The sequence below is a fragment of the Lampetra fluviatilis genome, chromosome 25, assembly GCF_964198595.1.
Source record: "Lampetra fluviatilis chromosome 25, kcLamFluv1.1, whole genome shotgun sequence".
NCBI classification, from domain to species: Eukaryota; Metazoa; Chordata; class Hyperoartia; order Petromyzontiformes; family Petromyzontidae; genus Lampetra; species Lampetra fluviatilis.
The window spans coordinates 8,577,667-8,601,776 of NC_136299.1; the positions used below are offsets into that span (position 1 = coordinate 8,577,667).

The window sequence follows — 24,110 nt, forward strand, 5'->3', positions numbered from 1 at the left end:
CAGTTTTTTTCCTTCAGGTCTCCAACGAGAGACACCCGGTCCTTATACCAAAACACTGGAGCTATTAGGTTGTACACGTTAATTGATGAATGAGCGTAGTCTTTCTTCCAAATAGCCAGCGTCACTTTAGATCCATCACTCTCGGGGTACGTGAAGGAACAGGGAAGAATCACGGTGCTTCCAGGGCAGGTCACGACCTTTGGTCCATAATTCACTTCCCACTCCACTTCAGCTGCCACTAGAAGCAGAGCCAACAGAAGCAGCAATAATCACGATCATGTAAAACCTGTCAACCAGCAGCCAAATGTGGGTCATGATACGAGTGACCAGTCAAAATCATTCGTCATTATACCATTACGTGAGCATCACACGGTTGGTGAATCGGTTGCTTAATTATAATATTGCGAAAGATAGGTCATCTATCTAATAAAAAAACATTCACAGCTAAGCGGGTTCATGTCATGGTGTCATAGTTATCACACTGGAATTATCCACAGGTTGCCGAATAGATTAAATCTTCCGGCGTGGCAGTTTGAACAATGGGCAAGTTTCTAAGATCGCCCTGCCATGCGCACCCAGCAGTATAAATGGATGCCCCGCAGTCGATCGGCAAGGTCGCGTGTGGTGGGGCAATGTGTGGGTGTTCACGCCTCTTCCCAGGCACGTGACTAGTGCGGACAGCGTAGGCCAAATAGCCACTCGAAAAAAGCTCTCTGGAGCTCACGCGCGGGGAAGTTTCTGCTAGCAGTGCTATGAGCTTATGTGATTGCAGCCCTGCACATTTACGGCTAATATATATGTTAATAGATTTAGAGACTCCACGTCCTGAAGGTCTTTTGATCTCCAACTGCTCGGCACTGCCAAGTCTAGGTTGCACTCATTTGGTGACCGGGCTGTTAGCGTGGCACCCAAGCTGTGGAACGCCTCGAAATCAGGCAATCGGAGTCGGTAAATATGTTCGTCTGCTTTGAAAACCCAAAGTGGCCTTCACTCTTTTGTTTAGTCGGTTGCCCCTGGTTCTGTTTTTGTTTCCTCCTTTTCATGCATTGCGCATTGGGATCCTAGGCTGGAATACAATTTAAATTGTATTATTATTAATGGCAAGAGCAGGTCTTTGGTTTCATGATAAAGATCCAGGAGTAGCAAAAAGAAGACGTGCGCCCCATGATGAGGGCATTTCATTGCCAATGTGCCATGGAGGGGTGGATATGGCAGGCCATCTGGCCATGTTCGTATGAGACGGTGTAACATTTGTGTGCATGGCATAACGTACCTTCTGGGTGGTGTCTCAAGGCAAACCAACAAATGACACCGATCCACATTCTGCCAAACACTGCCAAGCCTTGCGCGTGGAAATGCATTCTCATAGCATTGAAATACAAAAAACCTGGGTACAATGGCACGATACAGCAGCACAGAAGCATTGTTTTACTTATTTTTAACCTCAATGATTATCATCAATGATCAGCTAAGAAAACATGTAAAAAATTCGAACAAAAACATTCAAATAACTCATTGTAAAACATCCCGTTTTTTATAATAAGTCATGGAAGGCTGTAACAGATGAAGTGATGACGTGATTGATTCAACATGGTTACCAAAACCGGGGAATTATATTCACGATTTAGTAAACATTTGCCGCAATACTTCCACAGAATTATAAAGTACTCCATTTGTACACAAATCGGTGTGTGTACATCCACACCACTGCATGCATCTCGTGCCACGTGTTAACATCTGCGCTGGGAATACTGCACAAAGATGTCCAGATGCGGTGCTGCCTCAACCTCCTCCTCGTGCCTTGTCGGGTGATCATTAGCGACACTAAAGATTTTACCATTAGAAATCTTTCATCTTTGCATATATACACGCGAATAGCACTTGCCCCAATAGTCTGTAAAAAGCTATATGGGGGGATCTTTGTGATTCTGGAAGTTAGCTCATATCATGGCTGCAAGATTTGTACGGAATGTAAAATTGCTAAAATCTAGGAAAAATAGAGTAAGTTTTGCACGGCGTTTTAACTTTTGGTAAAGCTATGAAGGTTTTTAACTAAACTATTTTTTCATTTTACCAGGTAAGGCCCACGGAGCTTATTGAGCTCTCTTTCAGAAGTGACCTGGCCACAAATGATAGCTCAACGAAGTGGCTTACCGTGTGGAAATGTATACAATCCAACTACCCTAAATGCATGTTTGTTAATGTTGAGGGAAAAACCCAAGGACCGGAGGAAAATCTACACGACCTTGGGTAGAACATGCAAACTCCAAATATACATCAGGCATCATGGTCGGGATCGAACCCGCGACCTCCTGTATACCAGGCGAGGGTGATAACATCTCGCCCCAAACCACAAGTGCAAGAAAAATGATCAATATAAAGTATACAACAATGAAAATTATCCTTACCTCTGTAATGTCCAGCCTTATTTTGGATGTAATGACAAGCAATGCTCTCATCTGAGAAGTTGATTAAATCAGTTTTCTTGTTTTATACTTCATGAGAAAAGGGAACCAGCCTTGTGACGTCCAAAACTCAACTTCTTGTTTCTTTTTTAATAAACGGGAACTCGCACGTTCTTTGGACACGTCTGTCCCTCCCTCCCACCATCTCTGCAGCTCGCCAATCAATGTTTTTCATGATAGAGGTTTTTTTGGTTACATCGCGTAAATATAAATGTCGTTAAATCCACCACCACCCGACACAGCCTATTAGTAAGGTTTGTGACGACACAAAACAGTCCATTTCGAATAGATTTTCTAATTAGTCTTGGCCAGTAGTAACTAGGCTTGCACAAAACTTCAACATTATCATAATCAATTGAGTGTCCTTGTGCCACACGTGTTTTGCTCCTGCTGACAGTTGTATTTGGGAGTATTTAATATTCCTTTGGTGTTCTTTTAGTCTCAAGCTGATCATTCGTCCTGTCTGACCAACATAGCATTTGTCACAATAGCAATTCATCCGGTACACACTTTCTATTAATGGCTTTGGTAGTTCATCTTTAGGACCATATTATTTGTTTCTGTATTTTATTTATCATGCCAAATCTCACTCGGATGGTTTGTTTTTCGAAAAATCTGTCTAGTTCAGCAGTTACTCCCGCAATATACTCGATTGTAATAGTTTTAATTTTATTTGCTTTTGGCATTCAATGCCCTGTTGATTTGTGCATCATTGTAACCGTTCAATTGCAGCACTTCTTTAACACGTTTAACTTCACTTGTCAGACCATCGCCATCTGACACTTTCGTAGCCCGATGTATGAGCGTCTCAATGAGAGAGGATTTCTGTGCGGGGTGATGGTGTTGACTCTGCATTCAGACAGGCGTCATTGTGCCTTTTCTCTGGGTGAACGCTCTGCGGGTTCTTCTTATTATTACATGCTTTTATTATTATACGCTTTTATTTAACTCACTCTGTTGTCGTCGTTGTTGTATCCTCTAATCTTGTAACTCAATTTTAACCCACTTCCCAATGTGGTATCGACTGCAAACTTGGTATACTTACGTCATACTGATGACAATACTATATTCTATCATGAAAAAATATATATTTTAAATATTATTTTTTATATGTTATGTTTCGGCTTGGGTCTAATTGTCCACGGTCAACTGACATTGGCTGTAATTGCTCACGGTCCCTTACGTTATGACAAGCTTCGGGCCCACTTCCTGGAGTCGTGGAGTTCTTCTATCACTACAGTACATTCATGTTGACGCTGTGACGATCGATATTTTTACTTTTTAGTACATTTCATAAAAGCATGTTTTTAATAAAGTTTTTGAAATATATTTTATTTTACCATTTTGGCTGCCCTCCCGAGCAGAACTTCCAAAAAGTTGGATATCCAAAGCTCTTGCTGCTGACAAGGGCCGATCAACTGTTGCGGTGCCTAATGCACGTGACATGGTGTACACAGACTCGTCTCGCGTGACAATGCAATAATTCATTCACATAATTAATCCAGTTTCCGCGGATCTTCGGCCGCTTAGCGTTATGTACTTCATTTAATTGTGTAATTAATGCTCGGAACATTTCGACAAACCCCCACCCCCCCCCCCTATTTTAAATCATGAATGGTCGAACCCAGTTACAAGGGTGAAGATCTCGTCCAATCGGAGCGGCTGTTGTTGGGGGAGGCCCTGACCAATCAGGGGCGGGCTCTTTCAACTCTCGTCATGGCGCCGGAGCGGCCGTTGTGGTTCCCTCTGCCTTAGCGCGAGACCAACAATGACAATATCTACAACTATTGATATTGTGAAAATAATTCCACGGGCATAATCGTAATGAATAATAACGTGTGCTTTGTCACGTCCGTTCCGAAGCGCTGAGGCCAACGTGCTTATGCTGAAGTAGAGTGAACAGGTGAGAGCCGTGAACATGATTTTGAATTAAATTACGTTATGTTATCACTATTCAAATTGTCTAAAAAATGTTCTAATCATTGTTGGTGAAACCAATGCTTTAAATGAAATGAAAGTGCTTCATCTGTGCACGTTCAAAACGGTGTTGTGCATATGCGCGCTGCGTGTTATCAACCTTTCATTACGTACACATATAGCAATGCACATCCTTTCATTTATTGGAGGGTCAAGGTTTGACATACGCAGTCCATCATTGCAGAGGTGGGACAAAGTCATTGTTATGCAAGTCCAAGTCGAGTCGCAAGTCATCAAATTCATGACTCGAGTCTGACTCGAGTCCAAGTCACATGACTCGAGTCCACATCTCATAGGTGGGACAAAGTCATTGTTATGCAAGTCCAAGTCGAGTCGCAAGTCATCAAATTCATGACTCGAGTCTGACTCGAGTCCAAGTCACATGACTCGAGTCCACACCTCTGCATCATTGTCATCTGTACAGGGTCATGCTAACTACGTTGCCTGGTATACAGGAAGTCCTGGTTTCCATACTGACCCTGAAGCCTGTATATTTGGAGTTTTTCTGTTCTGCTCATGGTCGCGTGGATTTTTGTGCGGGTACTCTGGTTTTTACCCTCCACATTTAGAAACATGCGCTTAGAGCATATGGCTGCTATAAATTTCCGCGTGATAAACCATTGAATTGGGCTATAATTTGTGGCCATGTCGCTTCTGTAAGGCTCTCGTGGGCCGTACCTGGTAAAATCAAATAGTCGTTGAATAGTTCCAAGTTTTCACAGTAAAAACAAGCTTGTAAATGCACCCACTCTTGTTTGCATTAAAAAGTATAAAACACGTTATTTTGACCCCATAATACAATTTGATGTTGCTGAATGAAAGTTGGTGGTTTCCTTTCGATTTGTTTAATTTGTTTTCTGTAAGCCACGCACTTTTGTTCAGCACATCAAATTTGATTAATTCTGGGGTCAAAATAATTTACTTGATACTTTTGAGTGCAAATAAAAGTGTGCATTGAAAAACTTGCTTTTTACCTTTTTTCTTTTATAAACAAACTCGCACGGCCTTTATACACGTCCATCCTTCCCTCCTACCATCCCTCCAGCTAGCCAATCAATTTTTGTTCTCATACAGGATAGTAAGTTCGCTTGTTAAATACTCTACTGTATACTTTCTAAGTCTCAACTATTCTGAGGAAGGTGCTGCAAGGGTTGCACAGTAGGGTGTGATGTTCCTGTTTAATCACAATTGAGTAATTGCATGTAATTTTATCGACATCGGATGTTTGGCCTATACCTGTTCATTTGTCTGCGTTTTTATCCATGGGATAACCCAGAGGAAACTCATGAAGAACGGGGGAATAACATGTGAACTTGACACAGCATGACCAGTATTTCTTCCATCAGATGCACAATTAAATGTATTCACAGAATCCCAGGAAACCGATCTCACCAAAGCCCAATACACTCTTTCACGTTGCATTATAATTAATAATCCAATGCAAATTTCTCGTAATAAAATAAAAATTGGTTCTCGAGCAACAGTAAGACACATAGGGAAGTTAAGTCGTTCCAGGAACTCTGTCTTCCAGTTCCTCTCCCGACATCCCTCTTCCTGCGTCAGATTCGGAGTGTTTCACCCAACCAATCTCAGCCACGAGTTAAGACTGATCACCTGCAGCGTAATGAGCATGGGGGTCAGGCAGGGGGCGCCTTGGCCCCCCTGGTGGCCAAAGCTTTGAGTCGGGCCCTCCTTGCAACCACCATGAGATATGTTTTCAACAACAGTGTCAAAGAACAGACGTGGTTTAATGAAAAAAAAATAAAAAAAAAATCACGACGTTTCGGAGGCAACACAATTTTGATGTTTTACCTACGTGACTTTACCGAAAAAACCTAAGAATATGATTCCTTGCAGTCACGAAAGCTTCAAATCTAGATGTGGTTTAATTGTCTTTTTTTAATGAAAATGCTTAAAGATGTGATTCGGCAAGAAGAGCTGCGATATATAATCGCCTCAGTGCAACCGTGGTGCCCCACCTGACCCGATTTCTGCACCCCCTGAGCTGATGTCGATACTACGCCACTAAATTCAGGAACATAAATACATGTACCCCATACGTGTGTTTTTTTTTTTCAAATAATTGTGTGCATTTTTATTATGAAGCCATTGAGGGATCCCCTCCTCCATTGGCAGCGCATAAAAGAGCTGACGTTGAATTTGAGTGCAGTTAAAGAGTGGAGAGGTAGCTCATTACTATCACAAATTGCGATAATTACATACAATATGAGAGTGGTTGGACCTCCATTATACCAATCATTGCAATACATATGTAATAGGTGGCTCTGACACGGGATAACTTTATTTATTAAAGGTTCTTCACAGCCACGACTCCTCTCGTTACGCGGATGCCGTCGTTCGTTCTTGGCGTGATTGCGTTGCCCCGCGCCACGTGGCGCTCACCCCGCTCTCCACCGCACCGCTGGCTGGCGGCGCGCTGGGAAGCGACTGAGCGGCTGGAGGTCGAGCCGCCACGTGGCTGGTGGAGATGGCGGGGCAGTAGCGACGGGGAGCTACTCTTCAATCTTCAACCACCGACCCCAACCCTTCCGCGACTTCCCGCTTATATTCCCTTTTCCCAGGCTAAGCCCCGCCTCTGGCCACGCCCCTCTTGGAATCTTGGAGAATGTTCCAGAGGCTTCCATGGTAGCTCTGCCCATTAACCTTTCCTCCAGATAGAATCCCACTACTGATAAGGCATGGACTGTCTGACAGTATATTACACATATATCACGTTGTGTAAGACTTTGATTCCGCAAATTTCCTTAATCCGTGCAAGAGCGAGCAGTGTTTGTTGAGTGAAGGCGACGCTTAATTTACCTGGACATACACCGTATAACAAGCCTCCTTCATGACCATGAAATCGTCAAATCTATATTGGAGAGATCACCTCCAAACATTTAATCAGCATTAACATACAAGTCCTGATACATACGTGGCACAACAGAAGTGAAACACCCACCCCCAATTATGTATTTGAATTGCCAAAGTGATATGTGTGTTTGTTTATTAGGACCCCTATTTACAGACATTCATAATGCTAATCGTGTTGCCATCCACTTGGAGCCATTTCTCTTCATTTACAAAGTTTTGTGAGGAAGACGTGTGTTAAGGCACTATTCTATGGGCTGTCGTTCCATCATGGCGAACATTTGAGCAAGCACGGACGCGTACGCTATTGCAGAATTTCTAAGCACGATTATAAAACTTGGGTAAAGAAAATTTGGATTGAAAACATTACACACATGTACAAACAGTAGGGGGCACTAAGATGTATAGAGTACAGTTATCCTGTAATAGGCGGTAAGAGCATAAGTTATGCCACGCAGGGAGTGAATTTCCTTTTTTTACACTGCAACCTATCATATTACAACAAAATACTGAATTTTGTCACTTTGTGAGCAAAGTCATTCATATTTAATGTAACTTCCATAACTTTGGTTAACTGGACATCAAATGGAGACCGATGCCAAATGAGGCTTCAGGTCACCAATGTGGTGCAGAATTAAACATGATCGCAGTTTAAAGAAATAATTCAGTCCATAGAGTGGGCTGAACCCATCTTGTAGGCTTCTCATGGAGTTGTAAGCAGTCCTGTATTTTCATGTATAGCATAAGACATTTGTAAAGCTCTACTTTGTGGGAAATAGACATTTCCTGGTTTTGAAAACTGTTTAAGCAGAATGACATTGAAGAACCAAATCATCGTAAACTTGAACCTCTTCTCTATGTTCAGTTGGAGTGATGGCCGGTGCTGTAGGAAAGAAATGTAATGCCACACACAGAGTTAAACGATAGAGGGCATGACAGGGCGATGTGTTTTTCCAAATACATGTCGAAATTTTTCTACACTGTTAGATTTCAATGTAGTTTAGTTACTGCAATTCACATATTCTTAACATCGCATATGACTATAAAAATGGTGTGTTTTGAAAACTTAATTTGCTAATGAAAAGCAACGTAGCAATATGGCAGCACAAGACACTTTTCAAGTCAGTGCACATGAGCAGTTATGGCATGGGTTTTCTTTGGATAATACATTTTATAGTGGCCAATATGCACTGATTGGAAGTTTAATTCTTTCTAAGTAATGGCGTTATGTACTGGTTGTAACATCGATCAAAAAGATCGATCAAAAACCCAATCGCTGACGAAAATGGAACAATAGCTGTGCAAAAAGAAGAATTGAGGGAGATTCTAGAAATTACCATAATGGGAGAAATATTGGGAGAAAAAAATATCTCCAAACTAGAGACATTAATGTATGTGACTGTTAAAAACATCAAATGTGCTTGAGGAGGACACCACTCGACGAAGAGTTGATGGGTGAGTTGATGGGTGAGATGTTCCGAGAGATGATCGGAGAGATGATCTGTGAGCTGATCGGTGAGATGTTCTGTGAGGTGAGCAGTGAGATGAGCAGTGAGATGAACCGTGAAATGATTCGTGAGATGTTTGGTTAGGTGATTGGTGAGGTGGTGGGTGAGGTGATCGGCTGAACAGCTATTTTAGGGCATACGCATCTAAGAGGACAACCCCAAATTCAGCGACATTGTTAGCAGGGCAAGCCGGCCTGTGCAGGACACATCGCTAGACAGAACGATGGTGGATGGACAGGATTGGCGATGGCATGACAGCCAAAGGAGGGAATGTGCCCGGGAATATGACCGCCACGGAAATGGAGTGATGACGCCAGTTTATTCGCAGATGGATTGTGGGCGCTGCAGCACCATGATGGATGACGACGATATGGAAAGACCTTCAACCTTAATTTGAATCTTTCGTGACTGCAGGAATCCATACTCTTTGGTTCGTTCGGTAAGGTCACGTAGGTAGAAAATAAAACAAATAAATTACGACGTTTCGGGCGCAACACAAGCGTCCACCTGATGATGGATGCTTGTGTTGCGCCCGAAACGTGATTTATTTTGTTTTATTTTATGCCTTCATCCAGTAATGGCTCGACAAGGGTCGATGATGATTGTGATATATTTTTGATACACGGCATTCATTACAGCACAATAAAGTAATGCTATTCTTTGAACAAGATGTGTATTGTATAACAATATTGTTATTTTATGCAGTTTTTACCTTTCTTTTTCTTTAAATAGAAAAAAAACAAGCCCACAGCTCCCCAGGCCAGAATAGGTGCTGCCAGAGATATGAGACAAATCCGTTCACTGATGCCCGATGCTGGAAGAAGAAAAAGTACACTCTGCAGCTTTCGTCTCAGTAAAATTGAGAATTACGGTATGCACAAAATAACTCTTCACAAGTATTTTCTGCGATATAAAATGGCGTTGCGACGTACATGCCCATCGTGTGCAATTAGTGTACTCGTGGGCAGAATCAGATTCTGCGCCACAAGCCATGTTGCCATCGATTGTGTCGTCTTTTGAATTTGTGGATTTAAGCAACATTTTAAAAGTCCATTCCGCCGCCTGTTTACTGCCGATGGTGTGCGATAACCATGATGTTACTACGCACCGTCTGCTCATTCACACTACTCAATTGGGGTTCAACATCGCAATAATTTCATGTTTTGCTTCCGATTGGCAGTATAATGCCCCAAGTGACTTGCGAATTACACTATACTGGTTTTGTGAGTTCTGACCAGGTTGGGAAAAAAGTGGTAATTTTTCCAGTTTAATAATGAATTGATAGTTGACTGTTTGCCTATTTGTGTCAATTACTATCCACCCATTTGCTGAAAGTCTCACTGAATAGCGGATGTTACCCAAACGATGTAAACATAATTATTTCCATCTCCAACAACTGGGGGAAAGGTGTATGGACCAACACAAAATAATGTCTGGCAATCGACAGAGACATTCTCCTTCATCTAGATGCTTGTCCAGTATATTGCCACTTATTGTTATCATTGCAAAGTGCATTGCTTACTTTCAAAATACAACGCGATGGTTTCCTGGAGCATTGATCGGAGGTTCACACCCCGCACAGAGCAAGGACACTTCTTTCCACAATGGTCTGCTGATGGCGTGAAGTTAAGTCTGCTTGTGATGTTGAACGTTCCATCTGGAAGCGCCGTTTCAGTCTCCGTGATCACTCCTCCAGTGATGACATCCTCGCACCAGGTGATGTTTATCGAGCCCCTGGGGTACACGTTCGCTACACTGCAGCTCAGGGAGGCCGGCTGTCCAATCGCCAGTGCCGGCACATCTTGCTGTGCGAGCACGATGTCTGGTACCGCTGTGATGCAAAGACAGAGGAGTGGACATTAACACACGCTTTAGTCTATACGAGTAAACGCTTGTGACGTTTAGGTTAGACATTCATGGCATAAAGCCCACGAGTATTATTTTTTTAAGAATGTTGTAGTCAGTTTAACACACAGTAGGGTTTCGCGACCAATAGTATCCATAATAGAGGTGTTTGGGTGAGATCGCGTAAATATATAAATGTGTTGTTAAACCCGCCACCACGACAGAGCCAATCAGTAAGGTTTGTCACGTAAACAAAATATGCAAAGTCGGTACTAGTTTAAGCACACAGGTGTGTTAAAGAGGATCCCACAACATTGTTAATGATGAAGCTGGAACCCACAACATTGTAATTGTTGTGGGTTCCAGCATCATCAGCGTTGCTCAAAAGATGCAGACATTGTACTCGAATTGTCAATATTGTGGGTTTTACCCACCAACACACCGGTGTGCTGGTGGGTTTTACCCACCAACACACCGGTGTGCTGAACTAGTAACGAATTGGCACGTTCTGTTTACGTGACAAACCTTACTAACAGGCTGTGTCGGGTGGTGGCGGGTTTAACTACACATTTATATTTACGTGATCTAATCCAAAAAACATCTCATATATGTTGTTTTATGTTCGTGTTTTAAGTTGTGCTCTGTGTTGTGTTTTATGTACATTGACACGTAGAGTACGTAGTCTTACATGTGTAATGTAGTAACTCGGCGGGAGACGACTTCACGGGTAGCACACTCTTTATTTCACCAACTTCGTTTCACAGGTGACTAACACCCACTGTAGTATCTCGGGTGACAAACACCCACTCAGCTACTCGGGCGACTAACGCCCACTGAGCTACTCGGGTGACAAACACCCACTTAGCTACTCTGGCGACTAACGCCCACTGAGCTACTCGGGTGACCAACACCCACTTAACTACTCTGGCGACTAACGCCCACTGAGCTACTCAGGTGACCAACACCCACTTAGCTACTCTGGCGACTAACGCCCACTGAGCTACTCGGGTGACCAACACCCACTTAGCTACTCTGGCGACTAACGCCCACTGAGCTACTCGGGACCACCCTGCCGGGGTGTCCGTCTCGACTGTGGGTCCCCCAGTCCCGACCCACGTGGGCGTCGGACCACGGGTCCCACAGTCTCGCCTCCGAGCCACACAGGGCCCCGGTCCCTACAAGGACAGCGGGACTAGGGGTCTCGGGGCACTATGTCTTCAACTCCGTCTTCGATCTTCAACTGGTTAACAACCCCGAGTGCTCTCGCGCGTCCCCCTTTATACCCCACCTGCGGACGTCGCTGAGAGCACCCATCCTATTTGACCAATCACTGGGCGCTGGCTACGATCCTGTTTTCCCACATCTCAGCGCGCCTCACCACCCACGCCGCGCCGCCCCGTCCTCCGTCACTCCCGGCGCGCGCGTCCATACCACGCCCACAACGCGTGCCCAACCCCGCACCCCGTGCCGCCCCGTGATCCATCACTGTCACAGTCGGCGCGCGTCAACACCACCACTACACATGCAATACAGACTGTTATTTAGATATTTGGGACTGACAAATTCAATTGTCAAAGCCCTCAGAAATGTGTCTTTACGTGCATAATTATAAAGCCTTGTCAATAAAAATGCTTTAAAAAGACTCACCAATGACCTTCAGTTCAATTCCCATTCCTGCACCTATTCGTGTACCATCTACTTCCGGGTAAAAATAATAAGTTTTCTCATCCGATATTCTGATATCTTCAATGAGTAGAGAACAGTTGCGTGCTGTCAGGTCACCAGGTAGAGAAACGCGGCCTTGGTAGTCCATTATTATTGTGGATTTGTCACTTACTCGGTAGACAAATTGTGTAAAATATCTCTCATTGTTGAGGAGCCAGTAGCCTTCCACGTATGACGATTTAGTGAACGTTTCAATGCAAAATGAGCACGGGAGCATGGCCTGTGCACCCTTCGTCACGTGCACCACCTTGGCCCCATACGTCACTGAGGAGGCAACGCCGCCTCCACCTGTTGTGAATAAAGAGTCACGTTTGCATTCGAGCGTTCGTTTTGAGAGTTCTTTCAGTAAAATTTATTCCGTGTGAAGTATTGGAAAATGACGGCAGGAAACTCCTTGACGGGAACACACTTCTTTTATTAAATCTTGACTTGTAACAATACAACGCGTGGCCTCTCTTCTTCACAATGCACTTCTCTTGACTCTGGATTCTGTGCTGCCGGCTCTCTGTGCCTCGTGTAGACTCCGCGCCTCGGCTACACTCCTCTCTCGCCTCGTGTAGACTCTGCGCCTCTGCTACACTCTCCACTCGCCTCGTGTAGACTTTGCACCTCTCGCTGGCTACACCGTATGCATACTCGGCTCGTGCAGACCTTTCTCTCTCGCTGGCTACACCGTATGCATACTCGGCTCGTGCAGACCGTTCTCTCTCGCTGGCTACACACTACACATTACTCAGCTCGTGTAGACCGTTCTATCTCGCTGGCTACACACTATACATTACTCAGCTCGTGTAGACCTTTCTCTCTCGCTGGCTACACACTATACATCACTCAGCTCGTGTAGACCTTTCTCTCTCGCTGGCTACACACTATACATCACTCAGCTCGTGTAGACCTTTCTCTCTCGCTGGCTACACACTATACATCACTCAGCTCGTGTAGACCTTTCTCTCTCGCTGGCTACACACTATACCTTACTCTCTTCTACTCTCCATTACTCTCCTCTCCGGGCTCTATCTCTGCACCTTCGTCTTCATTCTTAGATGGTTCCACTTCTGCCCCCTGCTCCTCTGTGCATCACCTTATATACCCCTTCTTCCCGGGAGGCGGAGCGGATGCGGACCTCAACGTCGGCACCGCTCCTCAGTTACCCAATCCCCACGCGCTATCCTTACGATCCGGTTCCGCTCAGCGCGTGTTTCCACTCCCCGACCAATCACACCGCGCTGCTACCCGATCACTCCCTCTGGGCGCGTCACCGGCACACAGCCAATCAGAGCACTACCCCCACCCGCGCACTGACGCCTGCTCCTCCCCGTCAGCGCGCGTCACCACACACACACCCGTACATACGCGCTGGCACACGACATATACACCCAGCGCGTATCACCACTACATCACCCCCTCCCACATAGCTCGCAGCCGGCCCGGCTGCTAACAACAACCAACAAAAAAAAAAAAAAAAAAAAAAAACCCCATAACCCCCCGAGTGTGCCCCGTAACATAACACAACAACAACAACAACAAGAATAACTATGTACAGATTGACAATGAACCCGAAAAGTCAACAATAACACGATACGAGCAAATTCGAAACGAACGCGCCCCACGTCCCTGCGACTACACGCAGTGACGAGGCGCTCCAACTGCCCCGACTCCTCACGAGGCAGGTCATGCAAAGTAGCACGACCTGGCGCGAGTCCGTCTGGCTGGTCCATCGTATGGGGCGGGACACTGACGACCGTCCGGCGGCTCCGGCCGCTCCAGACGGCGTGGAACGGGCCTGAAAGGGCCGGCCCCGCCGCGGAGATCCGGCCGCCGGTGATCGGCAGCTGTCAGTTCCGAGACACCTGGGAGCAGATCAGGTGAAAATACGTGTGGATCAGGCAGAGACATTTCCCCCTCTGGGTCGCCGGTCACGTCACACGCCCGGCTATCACGACACAAGGGGAGGCCATATGGAGGCGAGAACGGTTTCAGTCGGGAGGGGTGAACGTACCACCGGCGCTTTCCCCACTTTATCTGAACGCACTGGGGCCGTGCAACGCGCACGACCTCCACGGGTCCCCTCCACGGTCTCAACAATTTAGGCGACGTAGCCAAGGGTGCCTGAGGGCAATGCAGCCAGGCCCTGTCACCTGGTTTCCATTCGTGCATGGACACCTTCCGTGCCCGCAACCGTTCATTAGCAATTTGGCGAGCCCGCGAATTAAGCCGCGCGGCCTCCCTCGCCTCTGTCAGCTTGTGAATATTAAACTTAATATGTTCTGCCAAATTAGAATTAGTTCGTGGAGCGGACAGGCCAAGTTGCGTTTCTATTGGCGGGTCAGCTTCCCGACCGTACATCAAATAGAATGGGGAAAACCCCGTAGCTGCATGGGGGGCCATTCTATACGCAGCAAGGACTCCCGGGACCTGCAGGTCCCAATCTACATGTGCCTCGCACACCTGCTGGCACAGCATGGAAGTCAAGGTTTTGTGGAGTCTCTCCACCATCCCGTCAGTCTGCGGGTGGTACGGGGAGGTACGCACCTTCTTGGTACCCAACAGATCGCACACCTCTTGCAACAATTTACTCGAAAAATTTTTACCTTGGTCGGTCAGCAGGCGTTCGGGAGCCCCCTTGTCCAGGACATAGCCCTGGACAAAGGCATCCGTCACAGCCGCTGCCGACTGGTTAGCGAGAGGCCACGCCATAGGCCATCGGGTAAAGTATTCGACCCCCACTAACAAATATTTATTCCCTCTCGGCGTGACTGGGAAGGGCCCCAAAATATCGAGTGCAACGAGCTCGTTGGTACGCGAGACCTGAATAGATTGCAGCGGTGGATTAGCTGCCACGGCCGGTGGTTTACGCCTGGCGCACTCAACGCACCCCTTCAGAATATGCACCACATCACTTCCCATTCCCGGCCAGTAATAGTCACGCTGAAGCAGGGCAAGCGTCTTGTTAACTCCCAAGTGCAAGAGGCGTTCGTGTGCCGCCAAGACAACCCTCCCCCTCACAGCGGAAGGCACCACGAGTGCGTTCCGCCGGGACAAACTGTCCCATTTCAATAACACGCCCCGCTCAAGTACATAGGAGCCGGTACGCTCCTGGTCCCCCTCGGGACCCCCAACCTTGCGGCGCAATGCTAGCAGCGAGCTGTCCGCCATCTGGAGGCGGCCCCATTCGCTGAGCGACAGCGAGAGCAGCGAGTCCCGACCCTGAGAGGCAGTGGAATCATCCCCGATCGGTGCGCCCGCTGTCGCAGCCAGTGCCCCCATCTCCCCCGCAAGCGTCGGTTTACAGCGCGCCGATCCCGACAAACACGCGCATTCATCACAAGGCAACAACCGCGACAAGCAATCGGCATTCGTGTGTCGCAACCCCTTACGGTACGTAGTCGTAAACTGATAGTCCTGGAGGACTTCCAACCAACGCGACAACTGGCCCGAGGGCTGGGCGACCCTCAATGAATACTGTAGCGCCGCGTGGTCCGTCCGGACTGTAAAGTGACGACCATAAAGATATGGCCTAAACTGCTGCACAAAAAAAAAACAATGGCAAGCAGCTCGCGACGGGTGACACAGTAGCGCTGCTCCGCCGGAGACAACACCCTACTACCGTAGGCGACAACTCTTTCGACACCCCCAACGACTTGGGATAGCACCCCCCCAATGCCCGTGTTGCTAGCATCCGTGTCCAGCAAAAAGGGACTGGCAAAATCGGGATAACACAAGGGTGGGGCACCCACCAAGGCGTCCCGGAGGGAGCGAAACGCGGCCTCCTCCTCCGGTCCCCATTTGAACTTCACTCCCTTCGCCGTTAGAGCGTGCAAGGGTTTTGCAATAGTGGCGAAGTGCTCAACGAACCGCCGATAATAAGAAGCAAACCCGATGAAACTACGCACGTCGGAAACGGACGTAGGTGTCGGCCACGAACCGACACAATCCGTCTTCGCGGGATCGGTGGAGATCCCCGAAGAATCGACAATGTGACCCAAGTATCTAACGGACCTACGAAGGAGGTGACATTTGGCCGGTTTAAATTTCAACTTAGCCGATCGCATTCGCAAGAACACCCCTCGCAATCGCCGGAGGTGTTCCTCAAACGTTTTACTGAAAACAATGACATCGTCCATATAAATCAAGCATGTATCCCACTGCAAGCCCGACAAAACCAGCTCCATAAGTCGCTGAAACGTCGCTGGAGAGGAGTGAAGTCCCATGGGTAACCGGTTAAACTGGAACAGCCCCCCTGGAGTCCGAAATGCTGTCTTAGGTTTCGACTCTTCGTCGAGCGGCAACTGCCAAAACCCCGATAACAAATCAAGAGTCGAAAAATATCGCGCACCAGACAATGCATCGAGGGACTCATCCATCCTGGGGAGCGGATACGCGTCAGCCACAGAGATCTTATTCAGGCGACGGAAATCAACGCAGAATCGCAGGGACCCGTCCTGCTTCTTAACCAGCACAATAGGCGCTCCCCACGGGCTAGAGGAGGGCGAAATAATATCGGCTTCTAGCATATCGTTAACAGCCGACTGAACATGTTCCTTCTCCACGGGACTCAGTCGGAAGGGATTTAGCCTGACCGGCGCCGCATCGCCCGTTTCAATGTGATGGTGCAACAAATCCGTGCACCCAATGTCATACTTATGTTTACTGAATACATCAGAGAATTCAATGAGCAACTCGCGCAGCGCACCCAACTGCGCCGCCGACAAATCGTCCGAGGCGGCACATAACGAATGGACCCACTCAAGGTCTTCCCTTGGCTCAACGTTCCGCGCGGGGCTCGAGCCCACCTGCGCAACCAACCCATCATCCCCAGGGACCTGCGCCGCGTGAGCCAGCACGGTGCCCTGCGGAATGACAGCTGGTCGCGACCCCGCGTTCAAAACCATCACAAACGGATCCCTGTCAGCCCGCACCAAAGTGTGAGCCACCGATAAATCAAGACCCCCGACAGCCTTGTTAGAAGGACCCAAAAGCATACTCTGTCCCGAAGCCTCCCTCACCCATGGTTTCCGCAACCGGAGGGGAATCAACATCTGTGAACCCGGGGGCACTTGCACTGTCTGCGTCGCCACCGCTTGTATCGTAGCGCACGCCGTCCGAATGTCAGTAGGGCCCGTCAAAAATGAAATCCGGCGACCCGATGGCAGTTCAATGCATCGTTGATCGATAAGAATTTTAATGGGCATTTTAGCCAAAAAGTCAGTGCCCAAAAGACACGGAACTGCCAAAGAAGACGAAACGAAAACGGGCCCCGACAATTTGATATCTCCAATGCAAATGGACGCCCTAACCTGACCGATAATGCCCAACGATCCCCCATTAGCGGCGTAAAATGGCACATCCACTGGAAGCAGCGGACGACATTGGACTGGAAGAATATTATAAATGAGGTCCGATATAATAGTTGCCGATGCCCCCGTGTCCACTAACACCCTAATCTCAACCCCATCAATAGATCCCGTAACAACGGACGAACCCGCCGAAGCAGCCACAATTCTATGCCCCAATTCCGCCCATTCAATGTCTCCCTGGTCCCGGCCGAACCCCCCTCGCCGAACCGAATCCCCGAACCTTAACCGGCCCTCCTCCGCCGCAACGCGGCGTCCCATGTGTGCCGAATAAACAGGCCGAGCGTGTGAGGTGCCGCGACTTGCCGGGGATTGTAGAGATGACTTGGGCTCTCGGTCGTCGTCCAGCCGAGCTCCCATGGCGCGCTGCCGCGGAGCGCGGCACCCGGACACCACGTGGCCCCGGAGGCCGCAGTTATAGCACGTGACGAGGGTCGGAGTAGATCTTGGTTGCTCCGACTTTCGGCCCGATCGCAGAGGCGACCGGGCCCCCGGCCTCCAGTCCCCTGGTCGTCCCGTGGCGAACGCCTCCTCTCGTGGGCTGACGACTTGGGGTTCGGCGACCACCAACCCCGGGGCTGCGACAACAGCAGCGTTGCAACCAACGCCTTGCTTCCGTTGTAGGGCCTCGTGCGCTTGAATACTCGTGGCGACTCTCAAAGAAGAAATATCAATGTCGTCAGCTGTGTTGATAGGGACCCCCAGGTCCTGCGCCAACTTGAGCAGCTGCTCCAAAACCATCGCGTCTTGGCCCTCCTCGTCCATCCGAGGGAACGCAGCATCAGCAAGAGCCAGCAACGCCGTGCGATAGGCCAGCGCGGTCTCCGTGGCCGCTTTCCGTCTTGCGTAGAACTGGTGGCGGCATGTAGAGGGAGGCCCGTAGACCCTGGCCAACAACCCCAGCGCATCCTTCAGCGTGGAGCGGTCCGACTTCCGTGCAGCCCTGAAGGCCGCGAGCGCATCGTCGTCCAGCATGGCGGGCAATGCCCGCAGCGCCGTAGCATCGGACCACGCTGACATCTCTTGATGCGCCAAAAACCTCCGCTGAAATTGGCCCCAGTCTCCGCCTTCCGCCTTGAAGGCTGACAACGTGGGCAGGCGCTGCTGAAAAATGAAGTCATCCGCCTCGTGGTTCCTCTCCGCCTGTCCGTCGGTGTCTAAGATGGCGGCTCCAGCAGCAGACGTAAGATGGCGGACCCCCTCGCGCGCTGATGACGTCGATGCGCGCGCTTGGGAACCCACCACCACGTGGCGCTCGCCGTTCCCGCCAAAAGTAGGCCCAGGCGCAATGGCGGGAATCCCCCATTCGTTTTGGCGGGAATCTGCGGGGCGACCTTGTAAAATGTCCCCCACCGTCCCCGCTCCTCCCGACGAGCTGATCTCCGCCAAGATGGACGCGGCGGCGAGCAGCAGCTCCGCCAGTCGGGAGTGCGCCTCACGAAGCCCGGCGTCTGTCCCCGGTCGCTCGGCCGGCGCCGTCGACGGACCCTGCAGCGTGGGCAAGTCCTCTTCCTCACCCCCCGCCACCAGCGGCTCCGAGTCGTCCAGGTCTTCCTCGCGGTCAATCCCGTGGGTCCTACGGGTCTTCCTCGTCTCCATACTTGGAAGCCCGTTTCACTTCTGACGCCAGATGAAGTATTGGAAAATGACGGCAGGAAACTCCTTGACGGGAACACACTTCTTTTATTAAATCTTGACTTGTAACAATACAACGCGTGGCCTCTCTTCTTCACAATGCACTTCTCTTGACTCTGGATTCTGTGCTGCCGGCTCTCTGTGCCTCGTGTAGACTCCGCGCCTCGGCTACACTCCTCTCTCGCCTCGTGTAGACTCTGCGCCTCTGCTACACTCTCCACTCGCCTCGTGTAGACTTTGCACCTCTCTCGCTGGCTACACCGTATGCATACTCGGCTCGTGCAGACCTTTCTCTCTCGCTGGCTACACCGTATGCATACTCGGCTCGTGCAGACCGTTCTCTCTCGCTGGCTACACACTACACATTACTCAGCTCGTGTAGACCGTTCTATCTCGCTGGCTACACACTATACATTACTCAGCTCGTGTAGACCTTTCTCTCTCGCTGGCTACACACTATACATCACTCAGCTCGTGTAGACCTTTCTCTCTCGCTGGCTACACACTATACATCACTCAGCTCGTGTAGACCTTTCTCTCTCGCTGGCTACACACTATACATCACTCAGCTCGTGTAGACCTTTCTCTCTCGCTGGCTACACACTATACCTTACTCTCTTCTACTCTCCATTACTCTCCTCTCCGGGCTCTATCTCTGCACCTTCGTCTTCATTCTTAGATGGTTCCACTTCTGCCCCCTGCTCCTCTGTGCATCACCTTATATACCCCTTCTTCCCGGGAGGCGGAGCGGATGCGGACCTCAACGTCGGCACCGCTCCTCAGTTACCCAATCCCCACGCGCTATCCTTACGATCCGGTTCCGCTCAGCGCGTGTTTCCACTCCCCGACCAATCACACCGCGCTGCTACCCGATCACTCCCTCTGGGCGCGTCACCGGCACACAGCCAATCAGAGCACTACCCCCACCCGCGCACTGACGCCTGCTCCTCCCCGTCAGCGCGCGTCACCACACACACACCCGTACATACGCGCTGGCACACGACATATACACCCAGTGCGTATCACCACTACACGTGTATTACTTTACGACTTTTTGTATTTGTATTAATTTTGAAGATATATTTTTCTTACAAAGATTCTACGCTGATCGCATCCACACAGCTTTTTCGAACCACACAATTAGGCCATTTTTACACATTTTTATTGAACTTGCCCTGTTGTCCGTTTATATATTTGACGCTTAATATCTTCGGATTTACTAAGCCTAACGAGCTGACATTTTGTACACACAGACTCGTCGTCTCGCGAGACAATTCAAGATTTCATTTAAAGAACCGGTCCAGGTCCCACTGATCCTAGGTCTCTGTGGGTTTTACTTCATTTTTTATTTCACGATTTTTTTCTGCTGTATTTCGCATAGCACACAACGGCGTAATTTGGTTCTACTAAATTATGACAAAGGCTTCTTGTCATAGTTTCCCGTTAATGTTGTTTTCTTTATTCTCCAGGTTAAATGTATCAGCGTGGTCAATTCACCTGCCTGTAAACAAGTCATATCTATTGCCAACACACAATGGTGCAGGTAATGGGATTTAACGATGTGTTTTGCATGTCACTTACACAACACGTTTAGATGTTTATGTGAACTACCACTTCCTTCGGTGTTCGTTGCTGTGCAATGGTACCAGCCGGAATCTTCCACCTGTACTCGTCGTATTGTTATTATTTCTCCGAACGTGGCCAGTGACTCTTTGTGCCCATTACGCATTTGTCTGACCCACGTGACGTTGTGAGCCGGGGGCCAGCTGTCACTCTCACACGTCATAGTCACATTCATGCCCTCTGTCACTTTGTCGGGGTCAAACTTTACTTTGATGTATCTGGGTTTATATGGATCTGAAAATACAGATGAATAACATTGGGAGAGAATTATGGATTACGGCGATGGAAATAATTGGATGATATTGAACTCAAATATTTACTTAATAAATGCGTAATATCATAGTGTTACTTCACACATTAAATACCAAATATCTTTGCAGTTCATCCATTTTAAACGCGAACAAAAATTTACATTTCAACTTCACTTGTCCATTTTCGAGTATCTTTTACGTCAAGTATATATAAGTATTAAAGGAAACCCACTAATATATATTTTATTAATGTCCAAATCGTGTGGAACGCGAGGAGCGCCGAGCAATCGGAATGCATTGCACATTTCAAGTATCCCTGGGAAGAGAATGTCAGATTGCACATTGGTGAATAGTTACCGTGTAAAACAGTTGTCAACGAGTAATGTGATGGTGAATGTATTCACCGATGAATCACGACCTTAAGCTCACGACTCATGCATTCACCTGCAGGCGTGAACGGTGATGTTTGTATATCTGTATATGCTGTATTTAATGGGTTTATATAACCCCAGACAGCCATTAAAATCACGACATTCACTCCAAGTGTTTAAAAAAAGGGGATTCATTATTGAATCAAACGGCTCCGTTGAACCATGACAAGTTATTGCACGGCAGGTTGGGCAACTCTGCGTACACTTACTGGCAACACGTGGTGGCACTGAAACTAAAAAGGTCAAATCAGATTGCATAAACACTACAAATTACGTATAAGAATGTATCCTAAATTGTGATGTTAATATTTGAAATCGAAAAATGCATCCACAAGCAAATAAGTAAAAAAATAACTTTGTTAAAGATATGCAATGACTATATTTTCAGGACGACTTAAGAACATGAATAAAAATTAGTGTGGCATACATTTCACTTCCAGCGTAATCCCTCCCGCTCCAGTGAAGCTCTTCGTCACCGCAAACCGAAAGAAATAAGTTGAAGCATCATATCTTTTTACGTCGATAATCTTAAGGGAACAGTTATTTTCCTTCAGGTCTCCAACCAGAGACATCCGGTCCTTATACGATGCCACTGGAGCTGTTAGGCTGTACACGTTAGTTCCTGAATGCACGTAGTCTTTCTTCCAAACAGCCAGCGTCACTTTAGATCCAGCACTCTCGGGGTACGCGAAGGAACAGGGAAGAATCACGGTGCTTCCAGGCCAGGTCACGACCTTCGGTCCATAATTCACTTCCCACTCCACTTCAGCTGCCACTAGAAGCAGAGCCAACAGAAGCAGCAATAATCACGATCATGTAAAACCTGTCAACCAGCAGCCAAATGTGGGTCATGATACGAGTGACCAGTCAAAATCATTCGTCATTATACCATTACGTGAGCATCACACGGTTGGTGAATCGGTTGCTTAATTATAATATTGCGAAAGATAGGTCATCTATCTAATAAAAAAACATTCACAGCTAAGCGGGTTCATGTCATGGTGTCATAGTTATCACACTGGAATTATCCATAGGTTGCCGAATAGATTAAATCTTTTGGCGTGGCAGTTTGAACAATGGGCAAGTTTCTAAGATCGCCCTGCCATGCGCACCTAGCAGTTTAAATGGGTGCCCCGCAGTCGATCGACAGGTCGCGTGTGGTGGAGCAAAGTGTGGGTGCTCACGCCTCTTCCCAGGCACGTGACCAGTGCGGACAGCGTAGGCCAAATAGCCACTCGAAAAAAGCTCTCTGGAGCTCACGCGCGGGGAAGTTTCTGCTAGCAGTGCTATGAGCTTAAGTGATTGCAGCCCTGCACATTTACGGCTAATATATATGTTAATAGATTTATATACTCCCATCACGCCCTGAAGGTCTTCTGATCTCCAACTGCTCGGCACTCCCAGGTATAGGTTGCACTCATTTGGTGACCGGGCTGTTGTTAGCGTGGCACCCAAGCTATGGAACGCCTCGAAATCAGGCAATCGGAGTCGGTAAATATGTTCGTCTGCTTTGAAAACCCAAAGTGGACTTCACACTTTAGTTTAGTCGGTTGCCCCTGGTTCTGTTTTTGTTTCCTCCTTTTCATGCATTGCACATTGGGATCCTAGGCAGGAATACATTTTAAATTGTATTATTATTAATGGCAAGAGCAGGTTTTTGGTTTCATGATAAAGTTCCAGGAGTAGCAAAAATAAGACGTGCGCCCCATGATGAGGGCATTTCATTGCCAATGTGCCATGGAGGGGTGGATATGGCGGGCATTCTGGCCATGTTCGTATGAGACGGTGTAACATTTGTGTGCATGGCATAACGTACCTTCTGGGTGGTGTCTCAAGGCAAACCAACAAATGACACCGATCCACATTCTGCCAAACACTGCCAAGCCTTGCACGTGGAAATGCATTCTCATAGCATTGAAATACAAAAACCTGGGCACAATGGCACGACACAGCAGCACAGAAGCATTGTTTTACTTATTTTTAACCTCAATGATTATCATCAATGATCAGCTAAGAAAACATTTAAAAGAATTCAAACAAAAACATTCAAATAACTCACTGTAAAACATCCCGTTTTTATAATAAGTCATGGAAGGCTGTAACAGATGAAGTGATGACGTGATTGATTCAACATGGTTACCAAAACCGGGGAATTATATTCACGATTTAGTACAAACATTTGCCGCAATACTTCCACAGAATTATAAAGTATTATATTTGTACACACATTGCTGTGTGTACATCCACACCACTGCATGCATCTAGTGCCAAGTGTTAACATCTGCTCTGGGAATACTGCACAAAGATGTCCAGATGCGGTGCCGCGTCAACCTCCTCGTGCCTTGTCGGGTGATCATTAGCGACACTAAAGATTTGACCATTAGAACAATCTTTCATCTTTGCATATATACACAGGTAATTATAC

General features: G+C 47.6%; 2 long non-coding RNA genes across 2 annotated transcripts; both read right to left on the bottom strand.

The window, feature by feature from the left end:
• Positions 1-69: 69 nt before the first annotated feature.
• LOC144941897 (uncharacterized) lies at positions 70-2,464 on the bottom strand. Its single transcript, XR_013639286.1, has 3 exons — positions 2,409-2,464; positions 1,274-1,387; positions 70-238 (listed from the first exon to the last, which is right to left on the bottom strand). It is a non-coding gene; the product is annotated as an uncharacterized LOC144941897 (long non-coding RNA).
• A 5,438-nt stretch (positions 2,465-7,902) lies between these two features.
• Positions 7,903-10,420, bottom strand: LOC144941898 (uncharacterized). The gene is made up of 3 exons (XR_013639287.1): positions 10,344-10,420; positions 9,534-9,635; positions 7,903-8,196 (listed from the first exon to the last, which is right to left on the bottom strand). It is a non-coding gene; the product is annotated as an uncharacterized LOC144941898 (long non-coding RNA).
• Between the last annotated feature and the right edge of the window lie 13,690 nt (positions 10,421-24,110).